Below are 24807 nucleotides of genomic sequence, written 5' to 3' on the forward strand. Positions count from 1 at the left end.
ACTCTGAACTAGCCCCCTTGATTTTCAGGGCATGCAGCAGAAAATATTGATGCTGTTGGGATGGGTGCGCCGTTCTCTCCTTGGCCCCCTCGCTCATTCTCCTCCTCAGGGTGGGCCCAAGATATTTTATTTCCTGAGGTTATTGCTTCATCTCAGGAACTATTGCAAACTCATGGGCTCCAACTGAAGTTTGGAAGACTTAACAATGGCCACTGGCCTTTGCTGACTGGAGGAATTCTTGAAGCCCCGACCCAAAAATGTAATTTTTCTGAGGTTAGTCCACACAGTAACCAAGCCAACCAGGTTATTTTGGCAAGTGAGGCAGAAAACCCCATGTGCACTCTCCTCATCCATGAAAGTTAAAACAAAAAGAAAATAAAAATTCAAGGTGTCCTTTCAGAATTCTCCACTTTAATTGTGGGAAGTGAAACTGGCTGTGCAATGTTGCCCTCTTTCTTCAGGGGGAGGAAAGAAGTCTCCACATTTCTCAGAGGTGAGACTCACTCTTTGCATTGACTGTAATACAGTTTTGTCTTTCTCTTCTTTCCTAAGTACGTATTTTGGCTTTCCCCACCCCTTCCTTGCAATGCCATTGTGAGCAGCAGCAGCAACTGTGTTGTCAGCCTGGCCCTCCTCTTATGGTCTCCACAACACCCTCCATACCTTGTATTATTCTTGGCTGCCCTGATGGCAATGGCAGGCAGGCAGCTTTCCAAAAATGGTGGGCAAAATGTGGGGGAAATTGTGCAGATTCACCTTCTATTTCTAAGAAAGTAATAAAATCTCAAAACATTTCGCATATTATGATTTCTCAACACCTTCTTCCAGAGGCCATTATAAAATCAATTCTGTCTCATTTGCAAATATTCTGATAGAAGTCCTTCCAGAAAGCTCTGTAGATGGTCTGAGGAAGGCCAGTGCTAGGGCCAACTCCCAAGGGAAGAAAATTAAGCCAGTATTAGAGTGTGGGATTTAAGGACTTCTTAAGCCCACCAGCTATTACACAGGCCTTCCGAAATGGCATGTGGGAGAGGGCTTTCTCTTGTGTAGGTTTCAGACTGGAACCCATTCCCATCGGAGCTGTGATGACTTTCCAGACTCCCTGCTTTAAGGAAGGGTGTAAGAACACAACTTTTAAAACTGGTATAATATTTAATGTGTCCCAAAGTGTCCAAATTTCATGCATATCCATGAAAAAAAGAAGAAAAAGCTTTGTCACGACCCTTTTGATTTACTGAGGCATAGCAGTGGGTTGAATCAGGTTGAAATACAACCAAACCGAACCAGACTTGAATCCAAATCACCAGACTGGGTCTCAGACCAAATCAGAAGACCCTTATACAGTCCTAGCAGTTACTATTATAGCTGCATTAAAACAAAACAAAATAATAATAATAGCTGTGTTAGTCCTGGAAGAGGAAAAACACAAATCACACAAGCAGAGAATACCTTTGTTCAGACTAACTAAAATTAAACATAGATGTCCAAGCTAACAGGTTAATTCAAAACTCTTCATTTGGTCGTGTGGTACAAAACAATGGGAAGGGGACTGGTATATATTTTATAGTTTATTCTCAGCCCTTTGAAAGAAATGTCTTCTGTGCGACAGAGCTTAAGTACATTTTTACCAGTGTCTTTGCAAACGAGTCACCCATGTAACAGACATGAAGTGTACCCACTTTTCTTTTGCTAGTTGCACCCTCCAACCAAAAAACCCCTCACAAAAGGTATGTGAAAAAGAGGCAACAAAATACCTGCTCAAAATCAGTTCCAAAGTTGACTGAACGAAATTTAACAGGGGAGAAAATCCTTTACTCCCTCCCCAGCCCTTCTAATATGGAGGGAGAGGGAAGGAGGTGATGCCCCATTTAGGGACAGGTCAACTTTTTCATTGTTTTCATTATTTGACTGTATGAACGTTAGTTCATTTTCAGGGATAATAGCCTTGTGACTTGGATGTGTTTTTTTCCCCTTTGCCGTCATGGTGGCTTTTAATGAAGGATAAATTGTTTGAGAAGTCAGGACAACAAAGACCTCAGTCGATTTATGCATTCATTCGTTAGAGGCAGCATTTCTAGAGCTGAAGGCAGAAAGGAAAGAAGAGTCCCTCATGGAAGCTAAGCTAGAGGGACATTTTGCAATAAATCTGAGGGTCACACCTTCCTGATTACCATAGTAGAGGTTCCTGAGATGAAGGACCCGGACAATATATTTAGTCTATGACTCAAACCTTAAAATGAGTTGAAATAGACTTGTGAATCAGCATGGCTGAATGTGGGGCTATCGGTGAGAGCAAAGCCCCTCTCAAAGGAGTGCCGTCCCTCCCGCTCTCTGCCAACAAGGAGGTGCAAACACCACCCATTCCCCCTCCCAGGAAGATTAGACCACCTGAGCAAAGCCCGGGGAGCGTGGAGGAGAAACTGAAGGGAATGTCCATTGGAGAAGGCGGGAATATTTTGGCGGGAAGAGAACGACAGCCCCGGGTAGAAGTGGAGGCGGGGCTGGGTGATATAAAGAGGGGGAAGGTCAGCTTGCCTCATGATTGGGAGTGGATATGGCTAGAAGACCCGTGGTTGGGGAAAGTGGAGAAGCTGAGGGTCCCAAGAGAAGAGGCAGATGCCCAGAGAAGGAGTGAGCTTACACCTAGGCCCTCTTATTGGGGGAAGCGTGAGACAAAGGAGTGGAGGAAGAAGTTGAGGGAGGAAAAAGGAAAAGGTAGAGAGGGAAAAGAGAGAGAGATTAGAATGGCTGATGATGCTGCAGCAGCAGAGAGGTCCTTTGGGAGACTTTGGCCGGAGAATGCCTCCTCCCGAGATCCGATCTGGACGGATGGCTGGGACGAAGATACAGTACCCTTATTGGAGGGGGAGAATGGACAATTATTAAACGCAGACTGTACACTGGACTGGCCGGGTCCCTGGAATACCCAGGAGACTAATCCGTTGAAAGTTGAAGACTGGAAGCCCCCTCCTAAACCATTGTTAGAGGGAGACAATGGTTGGAATACGTTTGTAGATAGGCTGTTTGTTAAATAATCCAATAAATGTAACTCCAATTTCCAAACCAATTTATTCGAAGAAAAAGTGGAGCCAGGACTCGAACCCTCACACTGAAACACAGCATCCCTCCACCATCCGCTCTGCAAAGATAAACACTAGGTAAGAAGCATTGTGCAAACAACTACCTCCCCCACCCCCAATTTCTGTTTTATGAATGGGACAGGACAGGAGTACCAAAATCATATAGAGAAGGCAGAACAAAATGTGTTGGACTATGTAATTGTGCAGCACAGAACTAATACGAGTGTATATGTGTATATAAGAATGATTGAGATGTGTTATTTGCATAATTGAGCACAGTAACCAATCAGATTCTGTCTAGTGCCAGCCAATGGGTGAGTTTGAAGGGGTTTACTGCCAGATAGAAGAAGTGGCAGTTAGTGTGAGGCTTATTCTGCTTGTTCTGTTTGTCTGTTAGCATGAGGTTTTTCTGTTGAGAAGTAGCGTTTTTCAGTTATGCTGTCTGATATTATTTGTTACAAACGAAAGATGTTATGAAACCGTTACAAGTCTGTCAAGCACAAAATCTATACCAAATAAAAATGTTCAAGTCCTATTAATTTATTTTTCAATATGTTATACGGTAAATATTCTTAAAGTTTTTCCGTGACTAAATGAAGATTATTTCAGCTGCTGGCACACACAAGTTCATATACTGTATGGATACCAGGGGAAAATCTGTTCATAATCTATGTGGGCTTTTTTATACTCTCACTTGATACACTTTGTAAATACTGTAGGTAGGAGGTCTGCTATGCTGTGAAGTTGCTGAATAAGACGGCCACTTTAGGATATTAGCAAATTAGTCACTGCCTTGGCTCTGTGGAGGGGCTGAGGAAGTGAAAACAAAACAAATGATTAAATGTGTATTAGGGCAGTGAATGTTCACTGCACCACTAAAAAAATAATAGAAGACAAATAGAATAGTTTGTTCGCTTTTCTTTTAAAGGTCCAGTTGAGAACCTGCCTGAATTGGCTGTAGTGAGTAATGATTCATTTGTCAATATCCTCAAGTACAGTGGGGTCTCGACTTACGAACGGCTTGACATACGAACGTTTCGACTTACGAACCGCTCTCATAGGAATATATGGACTCGACTTACGAACTCTTTTTTTCCTTTTTTTAAAAAGCTAAGTCATCTTAGGTTAAAAGAAAAAAAAGAAAAAATATATCCCCCTCTAGTGGCAGAAGGCGGAATAGCAGCTTCCCATTAGTTTCTATGGACGAAAAGAGCAGATACGGATTAAATGGTTTTCAATGCATTCCTATGGGAAATGCAAATTCGACTTAAGAACTTTTCGACCTGAGAACTGCCTTCCAATACGGATTAAGTTCGTAAGTCGAGACCCCACTGTAGCTGTCTTATTAACCCACTTCACAATATCAGGAAATTGGAGGCTTGCTTTTAACCCTTTTCCAGTGATCACGTGCTGGAAATGGACCAAACCCCAGCGAAACTTACAGGAGAAAAAAAAATAGAAGTCCTTAATAGGGGGCCAGTAAGGTTCAGGTAGGAACACTCTGGGATGGTTTGCTTTCCTCCAGTGATCATGTTGTGTGACCGCTGTCAAAAGGAGTGAAACAAACCATCCCACAGTGATCCAAGCACAGTGTGATTACATCCAAATTCATGCTGCTCTTATACAAACCAGTTGTGTCAAATTCAGTGTATGGCTCTGATCACTGCATATAAGAAAGGATATTGTAGAACTTGGAAAAGTGCAGAAAAGGGGGAGCAAATTAATCAAGAGGCTGGAATAATTCCCCAGTGAGCAAGTGTTGAAATATCTGGAGATATTTTGCCTGGAAAAAAGATAAGAAAAAGAAAAGAGGACAAACATGTATGAGATTATACACTGTGAGAAGAAAGTGGATAATATTATCTCATAATACTCTAATTAAGGTCCATCTATGGAAGCCAAATGATGAGACATTCATGACCGATGAAATGAAGTAATTCTTCACACAGGCGAACTCTGACATTCACTATCGTGAAAAACAGTGATGGTTACTATGAAGAAGCTGTAAACCTCTGAGGTAAAATCTTAATACAGTTGTACATCCTGGCTGAAATCCTGTTCATGCAATTGCACACATAAGGTGGATGAAGCTTCCACTAGAAAAATGCAATGAGTGGAAACACTTCATATTCAGTTGTCAGTGAGTTAACCAGCATGGAACTCAAGAGAGGAATTGGCGATGGGTGGGTTGGTTCAGGGCACTTTAATTTCCTTTGCTATTCTCCTCAGGGGACAATAAAAGGATTAAAGTTATCTCTTCTGACACGTACTTGCAAGGTTCATACTATCTAAATAGCCATGGATATGCCCCAATGGGATGGAGCACCTTGGGGCCAAGAAGAGCCAGAGGAGATCACCCAGAGCACTTGTGACAGGTGGGATTACCTGCTCTGCCACCTGTGTCACCTTGGGGAAGCTCTGGAGTGCCACAGCACCACCAGAAGGAGGAACTGGTAACCAGTTCTTGAGTCCTGTAACCTAGAAATTGTCACCATTGGTCGATGCCAAACTGTTAATTATTATATTGCTAATTGCTAAATAATGGAATTCATCTATTGACTTAATACAATGCCTTTCTTCCAGAACTCAGATGCAAAAGCAGCTTACAAAATTATTTTTAAAACCGGTATTATTTTACAGGTGATGACAGTTTATGGCAGTGGCAGCAAACCTTTTTGGGGCCGAGTTCCCAAACTGGGAAAAAAAAAATCCGGCAGGCAGTGGGCCGTGGCGGTGGTGGTGGCGGAACTGGAAGTGGTGGTGGAACCAGAAGTGGTGGCGGAAGGGGGAATCCTGGGCATGGAGGTGCCTCGAGACCCCACTCTGGATCCTGGCCTGTCAAAGCACCAACACTGTGCCTGCAGCCGCCTCCTGAGGTTTGGCTGCAGGGAGGGGGGACTAGCGATCCAGCAACTTATGGCACACGTGCCATTGGTTCGCCATCACTGGTTTGTGGTAATTAAAGAAATCCCCCCCCCGCATCTCCCAACAACTAAATAATTAAAATTCTCAATGAAAGGCATTTGGCCGGGGGAGGGGAGAGGAAATGAAAAATCTTTTATTTCTGAAAAAATGCATATAGTGAAACTTACAGAACAAGATTTCAGCCAATAAGTTATAAATATTAAAACTGATTTGAATTCACATTATTATTATTATTATTATTATTATTATTATTATTATTATTATTATTATTATTATTATTATTATTATTATTATTATTATTATTATTATTATCATCATCATCATCATCATCATCATCATCATCATCATCATCATCATCATCATCATCAGCAGTAGTAGTAGTAGTAGTAGTAGTAGTAGTAGTAGTAGTAGTTGTTGTTGTTGTTGTTGTTGTTGTAGCCAAAAACACCAGGCACCGTCAATCAGAACTATGAAAACATTGACTGGTACTGAATTATATAACAGATACATGTATGCTGTTCCAAATACTGCTGTTTTTTCCAATTCTGAGGCCATTATTTCTGAGATCTGCAACTGCTTATAGTACTGTGCGAAATTTCTTGATATTGTTCCCAAAGCCCCAATGACTACAGGGACCACTGAAGTGTGTGCCAGGTCTCAGTATTTTGTTAGTTTTTCCAGTTATTTATTTTTAATTCTGACATACCCTGGAAGTGTCTCATAATAGCATTTCATAATTTCTAGATTTTCAGCAAGAGTTTTGTGCTTATGTTGTACCAGTAAATTTGAAACAGCCTTTCCTGGTTCCTCAACAGGGTGTGCTGAGCCCTGTAGCCCATTTGCCACCAGATGCCCAGGGGCTATAGCATCTGACGCGGTCCGTGTTGACCCGGGCTACGACCGATCCGGTATGGATTTCTGTTTACTTCCTCTCATCAGAATTGATGGTTGGTGGACACGGTTGGTCTGGCTTCTCAGCTGAGACCTGTCTGGCTTGGGAGACCCTTCAGCATAGCTCTCAACCTCAGTGAAGCACGCAAGCCCCTCCGCCTCGACATGGACTGTGCCCATGAAGGGGATTATTATTGTTGTTGTTGCTGCTGCTGGTGCTGCTGTTGTTAAAAGTACCAGACACAGTTAATCAAAATTATAAAAACATTGACTGGTTTGAAGGAGGAGGCGGAGGAGGCGAAGAAGAATCTTAGAACTTGCAGAGCTGGAAGAGACCCTATGAATCATTTGAGTCCAGCTTTTGTTAAGGAGGCACCGTGGGGAATTGCACTCCTTTAATTAAAATTTAATTAACGAAATTAAAATATTTAAAAACATCTAAGTTAAAATACCAATGATAATTGACATTGAAAATGAAAGACAACCAGTTCAAACAGCTGTCCTTAGCAGGCCACTAGTTGCCGAAGGCCTGCCAGAATAAAAAGGGCCTTCATGAGCTGATAGACGGAGGGCTCCATTTTGGCTTCCCCTGCCAAAGACTTCCAATGCTTTGAGATCATCCTCTTAAATCTTGAGCCCCTCTATTGGGAAAAAGGTGGGGCATACGAGCACAAACAAACATGTCTTTATATTGTTGCCATCCATTGATGGGATAATATTAGTAACAACAAAGGTAAAGATAAACGTTTCCCTTGACATTTTAGTCAGTCGTGGCTTCTGCGGTTTATCCTGCAGCACCACCACGTCCCTAAACGGGCCACCACGTCCCTAACAAGAATAACAAGAAGGGGCCAAATGTCCCTAAATGTCCCTAACAACAAGAAGGGGCCAAATTCATGCAAGGTAAGACTATCAAGGGAAGGATATGATTTACCCCCCTGTAGCAGGGAATGCTAGGGGAGGTTGTAACAGGCAGGTGTGAGTGGCCAAATTAGCTCAGTGAATTAGGTATCCAGCTGCAGAGCCAGAGTCTGGGAGCTTGATGCCCATGGTGTGTCCCAGGAGAAGAGCCAGACTGTGTAACCTCGGGCGAGCTGCACCCTCCCAGGGCACTCCCAGAAGAAGGAAATGTCTGAGTCCCGTATCACTAGAAAATCCTGGAAAGAGTCACCATAAGTCTGAATTGACTTGATGTCTGTAAGCGCCCCTGCCTGCAAGAGCTGGGGGTAGCAGGCAACCCCTCCTATGTGTTAGTCTCCATCAGTTCTGGACCAGGAGACTGAGGCAACTCCAGCTTCATTGGGAGGGAGGTGGGGTTTACAGTCCTGGTTTCATCAGCGGCAGCCCCCTCCGCTCAGGTCCTGACTTCGGGGAGCTGAGTTCCTGGCACTCGCTTCCCTGCAAGCTTGGTCTCTTCATGGCTCCCAGTTGCCTCCACTGGGGCTGATGGGAATAGGATGACTGGAACTTCCAAAATTCATTGTCCTAGTTGATGTCCCCTGGCCACTTTCAAGGAGGGTTGATACTTTCCTCCAGACCCTCAACTGGGTGCTGGGTTGCCCTTGTCTACAGCTTGTGCAGGCATTCTCCTTGGCAGTGGGACTCTCTCCTCCAGGGCCCCTTCTGTGTGGGCACTGGAATCAGAGCGGGCAGCAGGGGTGGAGGAGAAATAGCCCATTGGCAGTCAGAGCACCTCAGCTTGGACCTCCTGTTCCATGCAGTGATGCAGGCTCTCACGTTCTCATAGTTCTCCCAGGACTCGCGGCCAGCGATCTTTTCCAAGGGCACACCCAGAGAGCTCCTCTGCATTTATGGTGAGCAGAGGAGCCTCTTCCTCATCAACCCAGTCCTATTTTTCTCCTGACCCCTCAGCTTCAGCTTCTTCTGACTCCTATTCTTTCTCTGGCCCACCTGCTCCACCCTAAGCTTTTAGCCTGTTCCTGCTCCCACAGGCCAGCTCCCTCAGCCTCGCTTAGATGTGGGTCCATATCTCCCATAGCTGCTTCTCTGTCCTAGACAAGCTGACCATTCCTGGATATTCTCCGAGTCCAGCAGGCCTTCCAAGGGACATTGGGCGACCTCACACGACCTGCTTGGGGAGCTATCCATGGTGACCCCCACTATAATGGCACATAATAGTAACTATTATTTAAAGGCACTGGGCCTTTGACTGATAGTTACCGTACAGGTATTAAATCCAAATCTTCTTGAAAATAAAGAATGAATCACATGATGATGGCAAGTTAATTTTATGATGTCCCTAAAATTAAATCATAAGCAGAACCATGTTTTTCACAGGTGAAAGTTGCTCTTGGTAATCCACTTGTCTCTTAGTAAAAGAGCCCACATTCCCTGCTCGACAAGGGTCCTCTTCTGTTGCCAACGTGAAGTGTTTCCCTGAATGCTTTAGTGCTGCTGTCTTGCCAACCGCCCGTCCTCAGAGCAGCTGCTCATTTGAAGGCCGCATGGCGTGTTCCCTCTTCAAGGCGCCTTGCTGCTCATTATTAAGAGTTCACTTTCCAAGGTTGTCTCAGCACATTTCAGCCATTCATGTTCTCCCAACTGGGTCAGAAGTGGTTCTGTCCCAGTTAATTAAAATAACACTCATTTAAAAGAGCAGGAATTAGATAACAATTCTCCTCACTTACCTTTCCCTAGGGCTTACACCACTGGCGGATTGCCCACAGCCGTTCTGGAGGAGAGGTACGCTTGTGGCCTCGGCAGAAGTGTGTTGAGCAGATAAGGATGCCAAGCAAGTTTCCGTTTCGTCACCCGAGGAAACACGGGACAAGATGTCGCTCCAACAATCAGGATGATCTGGGTACGTCATTTGAAACCAGGGCAGGTGCATTAGGCCTTACTGTATCAAGCGCCCTGTGTGACAGACACACTGCTCAGCTTGTCTACACGGTATGTGGTTTGATTTCTTTCCGCGATAGGAGCATTCACTGTGACATCTGACAAGGAACAGCAGCACTGGATGGGGAAACGAAGCTTTTCATCATGTGTCGCAAGGCAGCGTCACTCTGATTGGCTGCTTTCGCGTGGAGTGCTTTTCTTTTCGTTCACAAAGATAGAGTTGCCTGGCGGTGAAAGAAATGGAGAAGGCGTTGATATTCAAAGTAGTGATGCAGGGCTCTCCCTACCGCTGGGCGGAATGGGGTCACCACCCCGGGGCAGCAAATGGTGGGTGCCAGGAAAGGTAGAAAATCATTAAATACTGTATTTAATTCATTATTACTGTCTCTTTGATGCCAGGTATGGAGGAAAGTGCTTATGAGATTTTCTACCTCATGTGCTCCTCCAAAATCTCATTGGCTGTGGGTACTGTAAAGTTTCTCGTGTGGTGTAGCGGATAGAATGATGGAGTAGAACTCTGAAGAGCAGGGTTCAAATCCCCACCCGGCCAAAGAAGCTCACTTGGGGAGTGGAACTGGCAAAACCACTCCTTAAATGTCTCACTTATCTAGAAAGCCCTATTAGGGTCTCTATCCTTCAGTTCCAGCTTGATGACACAGAGCACACATACACACATGGGTACTAGGCACTTGGCATGAGACTAGAGGGGCAAACCATCTTCTACAGCAAAATATCTTGGACTGGACCCTTCACTGAGGAAGCAGGGTTGGTCATTGCATAGCCGCAGTGGAGTCACGGCACCGCAGAAAATTAAAGCTGGGTGCTTTTCAGTGTGGTTTCGTTTCTATTGGAAAAGTCTGTATATTTCTTAAATCGTCTCATGCTCATGACCAAAACAGGGAGAAAGGTGCATTGCTCCAGTATTTGGGGGGAAGATACCCCTTCACCTGTTAGACTATGAGCCACTCCCTTCTTACCCTCAGACCCCTCCCCCAGAGGGAGTGCCCTGCCACTCTCAGGGACCCACACAGCAGACCCGACAACCCTGCCAAGGGCTTCGAGCTGGGTGCTCAGCAACACAGTTTCCACCTGTGCCCTTAGAGGCTTCTACTTGCAAAAAGCCCTACTTGCAAAAAAACTGGTGCATGCGGTTTTTAATACAGTTTTGTTGTTTTGTTTTGTTTTAAAATTACAGTCAAGGGTGTAAATCTCACCCTACCCTCAGCCAGCCCACTCCCGCCTGCCCTCTTACTAGAAGGAGGTCAGGACCCTGCCTGTGTATGTGTGAATGTTGACTTTGCTTGCTTGCTTAGGCTTGAGAGTGTGAATGAATGCTCAGTTTGTCCCCATCTTCTGGACTCAATCCACCTACGCTGTGCCAACCACAAAGGATACCAGCCACCACTGGCCCAGAGACATTTTAAGGTATAAAACCGGTGGGTGGCTAAAGACACTTTTAACCTCTCGTAGGTATGTGGAGGTGGAGAAAGGAAGTGGGGTGGACCCCATTGCTGCCACAAGGCCATCAGGAGAGGCTGGGGCTGACCAGATGAAGCAGGGAGACTGGAAATGGGAAGAGATGGACACCAAGGAGCAACCTTGTGGAGGGGAGGAGGAGCAGAGGGTCTCTCTCTGTGTGTGTTTATGGTGCTCTGTGTGTATGTGGGAGACGGAGAGGGTAAGGGATCATGGGAGTGTGCTTGGAAGTTGATTCTGAAAGAGAGAAAATAATGAGTGACTCCAGTTTGTGTGTTATTTTGCGCAGACACACAGAGAAAAGATCTGTGAGAAGAATGATCCTCAATGAGAAGGAAAGACCTGTACTTTCAAAGGATGGTGGATGGGGTTAGAATCAGCATCTGCTGTGTGTCCAGGACCCTGGACATGTCGCTTAGGTTTAGCCTCAGTTCTTGACCTTAGTTGTTTTCCCCCTGGGAACCCTCCTGGGATGGGGCCTGAGACGCTTTCTTGAAATCTCCCATGTGCCTACTAGCTCCAAAGTGCTGGAAATGACTGAAGTAGTTAGTTCGGATATGAACTGGCGTGCACTACCTCATGTTGGGTATTGTTGGCTGTGTATTTATAAAATGTTCAGGTTTTTTTTCTTTTGTGTTCTAAGTTTGGAAATGTTTTCAGGTATTTCCCCTCTTTATCTAGCCATCTCCACATTTAATTTCCCATTATTTTACTTGGATAATTCTCTTTGTCTTTTTCTTTGGGAAATTATTGTTTGCTTCTTATGGTTTTCCTTTTTTTTTTTTGAGTTTGACAGTTTAATTCACAGATATTCTGTCCATGGTTGCTGGACAGATTTTGGGCAAGTGGTCTAAAGTGAATTCTGCACATTTGTGTGATATGCAAGATATTTTATTTCTCCAAATGTGTTGTGCCGGGTCTCCGCAGCAGATGGGCTTAGGAAATCCCTTCAGAAAACAGCCTTCTGTTTAGGGGGAGTTATCTCTCCTTAAAGAAGAAGAAAAATCTTCCTTTTAAAAAAGTATTTTTTTTTCCTTGAGAGAATTTTTTTGCTCTTTAACATAAATATATCTGGAACACATTGCCCCCCCTCCAAAATAACATGTTGTATAATGTTTTCTAAATACTTGTCCTTACTTTATTTCAAGTTAGGGCTAAAGAAAGATCAGGATCAACTTGCATCACATTGGATGATTTGCAGTGCATTTACAAAATATTACCAATTACCAGTCATGTAATAATAGCAACAAATGAATGAGTTTTCCCCACACCACCACCAAATGATATGGCTCAAATGAAGAAGGATTAGGATAATCAAGGATGTCATTTTCTGCTAATGAACTGTGTACTCAAAACAGCCAAACGCTCAAGTAGATTCTTGGGTGTACATAATGTATGTTTAGTGTTAAATGCATGCCTTTTGCATGAAGCTCAAATACTCTGGTTAGGAGATCTCAAGATTCTAGTTTAAAAAAACACCAACATTTGTCATGGTTCCTGCAAACAAGAAGTCCACCTTGTCAAATAAAAAGCGATTTTTAAAGTGACTGGCTAAAATCATGTTGCTTTATAGCTGCACAGCAGTGCAGTGATGCTACTGTGCAGAACAGCAAATCAACATTCTACAAGGGAATTCTAAAAATAGAGGAAACAAAAGCTTATATCCTTGAAACTGGGTTTCAGATCAGAACCAAATTTGGCACAAGTGTAGCAGTCAGTCTATTCTTGCGCTGTGCCAGACTTGGGGAGGCTTAGACAACTGGTTTCCATGTTATGGTTTTATAAAAGTAAAAGTGTTTTATCTCCATGTAGAAATGAGCAACCCCAAATGGCCCCAGTTTTAAAACAGGTCATATAACTCAAAAAGATCAATCTGTTTTATCCTGAAAGAGAATGATTGGTCTCACCTACTTTTTTAATTTGTTAAGAATCCAGGCTGCAGGAGTTGAAATACTGATCCTCAAATAAGGCCTTTGAAATGGGGTGGGGGAACGCAACCTTGTTATAACATGGAACATGCGTAGTGCAAGCTTGCCAGCAAGAGCGTCACAAAATAATACATTGTACAAATTTCTGGGCTGGGAAGGGAGATGTTTCAATATATGTACAGCAATTAATTCCCTTCTGTCAATTCTTGAATTCTATCTCTTTGTTTTATCATTCCCCATCTTGAACACGTCATATTATTGATTTAATTGTTTAATGATTATGATGTTTTATTATATATTATGATATTTTTGACATTTGTAAGCCGCCCCGAGTAGACGCTGTCTAGGGGGGGTGGGGTAGAAATCTAATAAATAAATAAATAAATAAATAAATAAACAAACAAACAAATAAATAAATAAATAAATAAATAAATAAATAAATAAATAAATAAACAAACAAACAAATAAATAAATAAATAAATAAATAAATAAAATGTCACAGAAACAGTCAAAGGACAGGTTTTATTTAAAGAGTTTTTTAAAAGGTGTGTATTAAAGAAAGTAAAGTAATGGAGTGACAGTCCTCCAGAAAGGGAGATATTTTCCCATGTATCTTCAGGGAATTAGGATACAATTTTGTAAGGCACATTCAAAGTATTTCCCTTGACCTCAGAATATCAGATAGCAATTGTGTTTTGTTATAGCACTTTCAGTAAACATTCTCTCAGGATTTCTGAGACAAAACTGTCTCCTCGCATAAGTTTTCAAAGGGAAAATCAGCTCCACATCTGGGACAATCTGTACTTTCCAATTAGCTTTTAACTATTAAAAATTTTAACTCCTCCTGGCAACACAGACATATCAGATTCATGCTTACAAGGAGATTCTGGGTCTGGTTGTAAAAATTAAGACAAAAAAGAATATTATTTTTTAAAAATACAGATTCTGTATTTTTTATAGAATGCATACATACGTACATGTACATACAGTACATACGTATGTACATATGTATGTATATGTGTGCGTGTATATATACATACAAACAAACACACACTTTTATATATAAAAGAATACAGAACATTTTGCAAACTAACAGCTGTAGATTCCTTTGTTGAGTTAACCCACTTCACATGAGGTCTTTTCTTTTCCTGTTGTCCACCACCATCACTTTTGCCAGCAATATTGTCTTTTCCAGTCATTCTGTATTCTCATTATATATGTGTAATGTAGGATAGCCTCAGTTTACTCATTTTTGCTCTAGTGAGAGTTCACATTTTACTTGACTGAGCACCCACTTATTTGCCTTTCTGCTGGTCTGTGGTATCTGTAAGGCTCACCTCCAACACCATGTTTCAAATGAGTCAATTCCCTCCCCCACCCACACTTTTCTTCACTGTCTGTTCTTTACATAGTATGGACTATTTTGACCTTTGTTTCAAGTATCAGTCTTTGTGAACTCCCATTATCGCTTTTTAAATTTCAGAACTCAAGGGGATGTCTTTTGGAAAACATGCTGGCAACATATATTTGTAGAGCAAATATGGAGATTGGAGGATAGCTTTTTAGTCTGCATTCTGTGGAGTGGGCATGGCCACATTAGATTACTTGAGAGGTTAAGGAGTGTATACGTTTCTCTGCTGCATGTGTACTACTCACTAACATTTAGTTTCACCATTTCGTTAAGTCCAAAACAGCCCTTCAAAATATTTTGGCACAGAGGAACTGCAGGCACATCCCAACTCTTCTTTGGTTCTGTCCTTCTCTAGCAACCAGATCATGTGCTCATCATCTGGGATCCTCTAGTTTGTAGTGTATATATGCTTAAATGTCCATTTTTAAAATGCTGTGTTGTTGCTCTCATTTACATCTGAGCATTGGTTTGTGTTTGGATGAAAAACGGTTAACTTTATTTGAAAAACTGGAGTGTGACATCCTGTCCACAGCTTCCTCAGCTGTAACCTTAAAACATCCACCACTGCTTCCTACACCTTTCTTGATCTACATCTAAGAAAGACATGCCTGAACTTTTGGTACAAGCATATTGAAGTGACGTTTGATCCACAAAAACTCGCTTACTGTATGATGATTATTAGTAGTCTGTAAAGATGTCTCCTATTCTTACATTTGTATTTTATGATGAAAAAAGGAGTCAGGTTCTGTGATTTCCCCCTGCTTTGTATCTGTTGATGAATGGTAGTGAGCACAAGAGGATCTCTTGCAGACCATCTTGACTGCTGGCATTGGGGACTTCAACATTCAGGCTTTCCTTTGCTATGTAAAGGTTGGCATTGTTTTTTACTGCTGGCGACAACATCAGGGTCTGAAGTAGGTCCACTTGAATCAATGGAACATATGGAACTCTACTGATTCAAAGGGCTTATTCTATTGTGACATCCTATGCTAAGCAACAGAATTGCAGCCATTATCTGCATGTTCTTTGAAGTGTGGTTTTATTGTTCATAAAAGTGTTTCTTCCCTCAATAGAAATACTTCTATTCTCCCTTTTCTAAGCATATCAGATAACAGTTCTGTCTTGTGTTGTATGGGGCTTGAGATGCATGGATTCCCAGGTACGTAAATTGCAGGACCCAACCAACATCCTGAAGACTGACCACAGAACATGATCCGGACCGTTCAGAGAGCAGGCCCGCTGTCATAAGAGGTGCAAATCAAGCAAAGGGTACGTCCACCGTGGAGATGGGCTGGCATGAGTACGACCTCCTCAGGCAGACATTTCCACATGTACACCCCACCTAACAATCAACTTCTGGGTATGGTGACACCTAGGAACAATCACACCATCCAAGGCACAAGATATATCGCTGCCTGGGGGCAGCTGCTTTGTTGTGCTCAGTGGCCAATCCAGCCCTTATAATATCTACCTGGACAATGTGTACATAGATTCTCAAACTGATTATAGATATATATATAAATATATATCCCCTCTGTGCAGTATATGGGGCAAGGCGGCATCTGCGCATCCACTAACATTCTGAGCACCTTTTACGAGGCACTGTGCACTGTGCCATGCAGTTGTCCCAGGTGGGTCATGTCTGCAATAGTTAACAAGAGCCACTCTTTGTACACCATCAGACACACAGCTGGGCCAAAACTGGAAACTGCTAGGTGAACACAACTTGGTAGAAACCCTGCCAGTGGTCGGGTGTTGGCTCTCTCTGACATTTGCTTCTGCCCTGGAGTTCAGCCCTGTTTCCATCTGCTTCCATTACGCATCATAAAAGGTAAAGGCACTCCAAACCTGATTCTCAGCGAGTGAGCTCCTTGATGTCTGGAGAGAGAGTTGATGCTCGGTGGAATTTCACCCCCTTTTGATGTGTTCAACATTATAAATTGTCTTCTTTAAAATAATAAAACTAAGAAATAAAAAAGGAGATGACGGAGGACGGCATGAGAGAGAAGCGAGGGAAACACCTGAACGGCAGATTCTCAAGTTCTCTTTCAGTGGGAGTTTAGGTCACTCTGACGTTTGCATAAGCAATCCAGGTATATTTAAAGATCCTCTGAAGCTGGAGTGCTATGTAAATGTTTTCTCAGCGGTAGAGATCCGTGGAGAGGACCGAGAAGGTCCTGCCCACACGAAAGGCGTCTGTGTTTGATGTATGAGGCAGATGGTGAATGTTATGACGGCTACTGGGAAGGACATCCTAGCAAGACTTGCATAATATAGATTTTGTGGCTTCTTCTTAATGCAAGGACTCTTGGACTTATGGGCGGATAGGTAGGCAGCCATTCCTAACTTCCTTAGATAACCCTCTTCCCTTTCATGACCCAAACCCCTCAAACACAGAAGGAAAAGTAGAGAAGGACAACAAAAATATTGAGAAGCTGAAGGAGGATGAGAAAAAACTGCCTCGTGTTGGGCTTCCACCCTTTGTACTGGCCTAGGCATTCAGTTGATTGGCCTGGTTGTGTCCCCACCGCCACTGCCCAATTACAGGGCTGGGAAAACACACTTTTCCATGCTGGTGTGAGGATTCTGGGAGCTGTAGTCCAAAAAGTAGCTTTTCGAAAGACTAGTCACTGTGCATTTGGGTCACATTCTTTTAAAATGTATGTTTTTTGGGGGGGGGGTGTTTTGATTTGTTTTTAAATGGTCTCCTCTTTACTGATTTTTAAAAGAACATTAAAGATTTTTTTTACCAGTTAGCTTTTGGACAACCTGAAAGGTATTTTTGTCCACTTTGATTTGATTGGGCAAGGAAGCTCATATTGCTAAAATGATTGGCTCTTGTAACAACTTGCCTTCAATACTGATTATTGTGAACCACTCTGTAAGGGCAGACATCTGAAAAGGCAGGGTGCTGAAGCTGTCAAACACAAATAATAAGCTGTGGTAGCTGCTGAATGTATGAATGGACTGCCACACATCGTATTGCGTTTGGAGTGACAGGAAACCTCAGGGTGTGATGTTTGACCTCATTTGAGAAGGGGGTGGGGGGTACTGCAGCCACCACGCTTGTGTGACTCAGTGTGCTGCTTTTCCTAATTATCAAACAATAAAAAAGAAGATTTTTCACTCCATGGAAACTGGGCACAGTTTACATTGCGTAATACTGTAACACTGTTTTGTATGGTCTCTCTCTGGAATGCTACAGAACCCAGGCCGATTAATTCAGAGATGTTTGCAGTCGTACAGATTCCCAGTGTTCTGTAGTGGACAGCGTGATAGACTAGGACTCAGGAGATCTGGGTTTGACTCTATCCTTGGCCACAGAAACGCATTGGGGAGGCGGAACTGGGAATGTCTCATTCACCTTGGAAGCCCTAGGAGGGTTGCTATAAGTCAGTTCCCACTTCACAACACATAATAACATAATGGCAAACATACACATCATAAAATGATGTAGCTTAATGTGCTAAGGAGGCTCTCTTGTTCAAAATCAAGCCTCTTGTGGTCCTTCAGATATTGCTGGACTGCAACCCTGATCAGCCCTAGCCAGCATTCCCAATGGTGAGGGACAATGGAAGTTATAGTCCAGTGACATACGGGGACCGCATGCTACCAACTTATTTAATATGTTCACTCATCCCATCATTGCCTGATATCTAGTTGCCCATATCTCTAGCCACTCAGCAGCAGCAGAAGAAAATGCTATATAATTGAATATCACAATGACATTCAGAGATTTCTCTGCCTTCCCTTTTTCTCATATACACACTATTGATGAAACATTTATGGAGACCTTTTAGTAACATGCATTTTTTTTTAAAAAAAATCTTATTTTCCACAGTGCATTATCATTGAGGCTTTTTTGCTTCCCAACACCCAATCTGGTCATCACAGTTCATTTTGAAGGTTTATTTCCTTCCAGCTGCCTACTCTTATCTAAAATCCCAGTGACCTTATAATAGCAGAAATTCTCTGTCCTTCTTTCAGATGCATTGCACCATATTATAAGGTCAAGGATATGGGTAAAGGTAATCCAGTAAGGAAAGAATCTGAAATGTGCTTCTCTTATTACATGCATATGACAATTCCTTTAAGGACTTCAAGGGAGCAAACATATTTTAACCTCACACCTCTCTTTGTTCCTTATGACACCTCTGCAATTGAGACTGGGATATAGGACACTGGCCTCAGGGTTACCAAGTGTGATTTGAAGCTAAGAAGAGGACGTAAGCCATGGTTCTCCAAAGGTCCATTCCTGCTCTGCCCAGCTCAACCACTCCTCCAAATCCTCAGCCTTGCAAGGTGGAGCTGGCAAGTTCTGAATCAAAGCAAGCTGGAGAAGGCTGCTGTAACCATTGCACCACACTGACTCACTAGACCTGGCCAGGGGGAGGGCATGGAAAAACTCTCTAAAACCAGTGGTAAAATGGAAATGATTCTGCATACTTCCCCGGAGAGAGTCTCTGTACTGAAGGTAGTATTTGCTAGAGGAGGAAATTATCCATGGTGCCAACGGTGGATTTTCCTTCAAAGAAATGGCACTTTCAGAAAAGGGATTTCCCTTAGAAATGTAGCAGTTCTGTTCCTACCCTCCACCCCCATTCTGCCTCTGATCCCATTAGTGGCCAGCTGTCCCCTCTACCTGAACTTAATTCCTTTTTCAAAAGACCACAAAGCAGAATCTTAAATGCATCTTTGTTACCACTTCCAGTTTGGTCCTAAGCCTAAGCATTTACTCTCCCCTTTTCACTTTTACCTCCAAACTTCTCTTCCTCTCTTGTTTTCCATTTCAGATTTCCCCACACTTATGGCGAGAATCTCTCTTTTTCTCTACAGGTTCTTGTGCACCACCGGGGGTCTGTAGTGCAACGATTCCATGGTTTAACCCGAAGTCACCAAGCTTTCTCCAAGTTGTTGCCCACCCCTGCCCTCAATAGTTTGGGCTACAAACCTCATCATCCTCGTCCAGCGCATACAGCATGCTGACCAAGGATGATGACAGTTGTAAATCCATACATCTGGAGCGCAAAAGATCTGAGGTGGTTGGTCTAAACTTGTGGTTCCAGAACCTTGAGTCCCCAGATGTTCTTGGACTAAAACTCCCAGAAGCCTTCACCAATAGCTGTGCTGGCCAGGATTTCTGGGACCTGTCATTTTAGAACATCTGGGGCCCCAAAAAAGTTGGGAACCACTGACTAAACCACTGGAAGATGAGCTGTTTCATAACAGTTTGAGGAAGAATCATTGCTCAACATGATGGTGCACGTCCCTTCTAGCTAAAAGGATCTGAAGAAGCAGGGCAGACCCCATTATTCCTTTAATAGTTACCTGGAAGAGGGAATTTCATCATGACCAGCTACACTTGCTGAGATTCTGGTTTCTTTCCGCACCACAAACAGAGCAAATGTTCTGCAGTGAACCAAACACATCTATCTCACATATATTGACACCCATCCTAATCTCATGCCTATTTAATAGGAGGCACGTCACACTGAATTCAATGGGTTTAATGCCCAGCAAATGTGGCTGGAATCACAGCCATGCCTTATTCCCTTGTAAGAGATATTTAATTTTCCTATGACTGAGAAGGCCACTCATCACCTGAAGTACCTAGAAGATCATGAGGAACATGAAGACAAACAGCTACATTTCTGGGAGTGACTTGAATGCCCCCCTCCCTCATTTATCTTGGTAAATACGTTCACAAAATTTATTCTTGCTGCCACTGCTGCTGATGTAGTAGACATACAGTGCATTTGAAGTAAAAATGTACCATGTGTGACACCAAACAAACTCATTTAAAGAGAGTCATGCTGGCTAGAAGTACCAGGAGTTGTAGGTTTTTTTTAAAGAGTAATGTTTCCAAGTTCTGATTCTGGCCATACAATCATTGTTCCAATATACAATACATAGACAGTATGCAGAGGGAGAAAGAGAGAGAGAGAGAGGTATTGCTAAAGTAGAAGGCTCTCTTTTTATCCTTCCTCATTTCCCAGACAGCTAAGCTAACATTTGTTTGTTTGTTATAGAGAAGAAAAAGAAAACCATGGAGGGGGAGACATCACCAGTGGCACACAATTATTATGTTATTCCTCATCACTCTGCTTCCATGTGATCTCTTTTGCGGGGACCTCCCCTGTTCAAGGCCAGAGGTAAGACATAGGAGGCTATTTAAAGGCCAGGACGTTGCTGCATGGAGCTGTTTTCTGGTTTGCAGCCTTTGGGCAAGAGTTGTCTAGAACTCAAGTATAACTTGTAGGCTGGGAATGTGTCCTGTGGAGGCTCTTTAATTAGCCTGGAGTAGCAGGAAGCTGTTGCCTGAACAGACCAGCTCAGGATGGAGCTGCTTTTAGCTTGCCTGCTTGGTATTGAAAATAGGAAGAATTAATGCTTGGAAAGGTTGTTTTGGATTAGAGCTTCCTGAGTTCTTCCCACCACCTATTCCAGTCAGGAGTTGGCTGGGGGATTTCAGGAGTTGCAGTCCAAAAACGGAAATTTCCAAAATTCTAGCAAGAATTAAAACTGACCCCTATGTTGTACTGTGGCCTTGACCCATGCTTTTAGCCCCATGTCCTGTTGCTTGATGTTCAAGCTGCGTTCCGAAAAGGAAGAGACACTTGAGATCATATTGGAAATATCTGGTGGCTACTGGAGAGCACCAAAGAATTTCAGAAGAAGATGAACCCATGCTTTATAGATGACAGCAAAGCCTTTGACTGCGGAGAGCATGGGAAATTATGGGTTGTTCTGAAAGAAATGGGAGTGCCTCATGTGTAACTTGCATGCATGCAGAACATGTCATATAGAAATCCAGACTAAATTCAGATGGAGGAATGAAAATAGGTGGAAGAAACATCAGTACAGTGATTTAAGATATACAGATGACAGCATCTTACTGGCAGAAAGCTGCAATGACTTGAAACAGCTTCCGATGACAGTGAAAATACTGAAGTGGGACTGCAGTTGAACATTAAGAAGGCAAAAATCATGACGACTGAAGAAATGCACAACTTTAAAGTTACAATGAAGAAACTGAAATTGTTGAAATGTTGTATATCTCAGTTCTGTCATCAATCCAAAGGGAGACTGCAGCCAAGAAATCAGAGGAAAACTGAGGCTCAGACAGGCAGCAATGAAGGAATAAGAAAAGAACAGCAAGTGTAAGACTAAGGCCAAGATCATTCATACTCTTACATTCCCAATTACTATGTATGGGTGTGAAAGCTGGACAGTAAAAAAAGCAGACAGGAAGAAAATCGTTCATTTGAAATATTGTACTGCCAGAGAGCTTTGTAGATACCCTGGATTGGCAGAGAAATGAAGAGCTGGGTTCTAGATCAGATCAAGCCTGACCTTTCTCTGGAGGCAAAAATGACAAAACAGATATTTGGGGCACATCATGAGAAAGCAAGATTTTCTGGAAAAGACAATAATGTTAGGAAGCATTGAAGGAGGCAGGAAAAGAGCAAGATCAAATACGGAGATGGATTGACTCCATAAGGCAGCAGCTCCCACATTGGATTCCCAGCTGTTCTTGGACTACAACTCCCAGAAATCCTGGCTAGCATAGCTAGTACTGAAGCCTTCTGGGAGTTTTAGTCCAAGAACATCTGGGGACCCAGGATTGGGAACCATTGCCCTAAGGGAGCCAGAGTCTTGAGTTTGCAAGCACTGAGTTAGTGCTATAGAGCAGTGGTCCCCAACCTTGGGCCTCCAGATGTTCTTGGACTACAACTCCCAGAAGCCTTCACCACCATCCCTGCTGGCCAGGATTTCTGGGAGTTGAAGTCCAAGAACATCTGGAGGCCCAAGGTTGGGGACCACTGCTATAGAGGACAGGGCGTTTTGGAGATTGCTTATTGATGGGATCATCATAAGTCATGATGACTTGATGGCACTTGACAACAAAAAGTTTAGAGGGTTGCCGTCTCAGTTACTGGGAAGATGATATGAAGGAATTTCTGTTGCCTCAAAGCTCTGCCATCTGGTACTGGGAATACTGCTGAAACAGTGACATATACTGTATTCTCATAGTAAATGTTACCAAGAGGCCACAGGAAAATTATCCATCCAGTTTTGACATCCCTTCTAAGCTATTGTGATAAATTACTTTTTAATGTGTATGAAAGCACATAATATCAAAATTGTTAAATCTAGTGGAGAGCTTTAAATCTAGTTTAAGTGTGAACTGTAAAAATCGATTATTATCTTTCCCAAGAGCAGATATCACTATGCAGTCTTATTTTTCTCCCTGTAACTGTATATTAGAGCTCCCCGAGAGTGCAATGATGTTCTTGTGCAGCACAGCAAAACAACATTTCACAAGGCAATTCTAAAAGTGATGGCAGCTCAAGTCAAACGTATAACTTTGGAACTGGACTCTGAATCAGCACCACATTTGGCACAGATGTAGCTGGGAAAAAAGATGGTCAGAGGGTAATGAACAGTCACAGAATCAGTCAAAACACAGGTCAAAAACAGCCTTGCTTTAAGGAAAGAAATGGAGTGACAGATGTCTAGAAATGGACATTTTGCTTCCTGTCTCCAGAGAATGAATCTACAATTTTGTAAGTCATATTTCTGCATTACAAAAGCATAGAGAAGCTGTGCTTGTCCCAGCCTTGAATGCTTTCAGTAATTATTCTCTCAGGACTTCTGAGACCAGGCTCCTGAAACCCATCTTCAAAGGAGAAATCAGCTCCAGGTCTGGGTTAGACTTTTGACCCTGTCAGTCAAGACCCAATTAGCTGACTCTCAGGAGGGGAAGTTTTTAACTTCTTCTTGGCCAGACAGGCATTAGTGCTGGCAAAAGGATTCTGTATCTAGTTGTACAAATATTTTAAAAGATAGTAGATAACACATATAAAGGAGCTCCCTCATTTAAACTGTGAAATTGCTGGGTTTTTTGCTTTGTGGTTGGCATTGGTCTTACTCAATGGAGCTGGAACTCTGTATCGGAGCTTTTGTGGCTATGTCCTGCCATAGTTTCAGCTATGTCCAAAAATCAGTCCCGACAGTTGCTTTGTATTTGAGTGAGAATTGGTTAATGGATGAAAAATGGAGTAAGCTTCTGGGATTTTCCTTTGATTGGTGTCACTTTGTCAATGGTAGTGAGCACAAGAGCTATGTACCACTTCGCATTCTTTTTCCTTCTGGCAACACAGCCATGCTATTGTGCAGCAATATTGGGCCATTTCCTGGAATTTTGAATCATGGATACAGAAGCAGAATATCTGCATCTATAAACTGGGGTTTGCTTGTTTGTTTTTGAAGCACTGAATTCTCATATAGCCTCTTCTTGTAGTTTCTCTCTCCTTTTTAGATGCAAAATGTCTTTCCATGAAACAAGATCAATATGCACATAGGTTGATCCAGTCCTGATGTCTTCACCCTTTTCAGCTGATCCCCATCATGCATTTGTCATCACCGGAAGGAGGAAAGAGAGGGGATGTGCTTGATAGCATTACCTCCTCTATTGCATCCCTACACTTTGACCTCCATGCTTTCTTTGCACTGGAACTGAGCATAGAGAGCAGGGAGATATACCACGGCTTCCCAGATGGTTTAAAATTAAAAATTAGAGGACGTTTACAGAGAGCTCTAAATTGCACAGGGAGCTCCTCTGTATACAGCAGACAGATGTTCAGATGTTCTCAGGGTGATGGAACTGGGTAATGGGACATGACGGGGAAGGGCTGGTAAACATATGCCTACTAATCTACACATGGGGAATATGTCAACATGCAAACATTGCTCTCAAGTGTAAAAGAACATACAAACAACTCTGGACCAGAGCTTGTAAAGTTCATCAGAGTGTGTGAAGTTACTTTAAAAGTAAGTAGTTACATTTATAACAGTTTGTTTCTAGTGTAGTTACATTTTTAAAAACAAATCTTAACTTTAACTATTTCTCAAAAATAAATAAAATGAAAACAAGTAGCATCTGAATGCTACAGGCTGTTGCACTGTAGCACAAAAATATAAATTCTCTCATCTATCTCATTGCCACTGCCAAACACAGCATGAGGCATCAGCCATTGGTTTCTATGGCCAAATCTTAAATTTGTTTATAATTTTAACCTAGATTGATAAAACACACTGTGTTGTAGTAGTGAGTGCTATGGCCACAGACTCAGCCAACATACCATGATGCAGGTTTGCAGCCATTCTGCAGCAATATGAAGCAGCAACTAAACTATAATAATCTTCAAATTGCAAAGCTGGAATGGACCCTAAA

The 24807-nt window shown here is 42.7% G+C and overlaps 2 long non-coding RNA genes across 2 annotated transcripts; both read left to right on the forward strand.

Annotated features, from left to right (window-relative positions):
* Positions 1 to 468: 468 nt before the first annotated feature.
* On the forward strand, positions 469 to 10133 carry LOC140701681 (uncharacterized). The gene is made up of 3 exons (XR_012080594.2): positions 469 to 493; positions 9555 to 9717; positions 9836 to 10133. It is a non-coding gene; the product is annotated as an uncharacterized LOC140701681 (long non-coding RNA).
* Positions 10134 to 10433: 300 nt separating this feature from the next.
* On the forward strand, positions 10434 to 24497 carry LOC144589352 (uncharacterized). Its single transcript, XR_013545443.1, has 2 exons — positions 10434 to 20722; positions 22839 to 24497. It is a non-coding gene; the product is annotated as an uncharacterized LOC144589352 (long non-coding RNA).
* Positions 24498 to 24807: the final 310 nt, after the last annotated feature.

This window comes from Pogona vitticeps, chromosome 1 (assembly GCF_051106095.1).
Source record: "Pogona vitticeps strain Pit_001003342236 chromosome 1, PviZW2.1, whole genome shotgun sequence".
NCBI classification, from domain to species: Eukaryota; Metazoa; Chordata; class Lepidosauria; order Squamata; family Agamidae; genus Pogona; species Pogona vitticeps.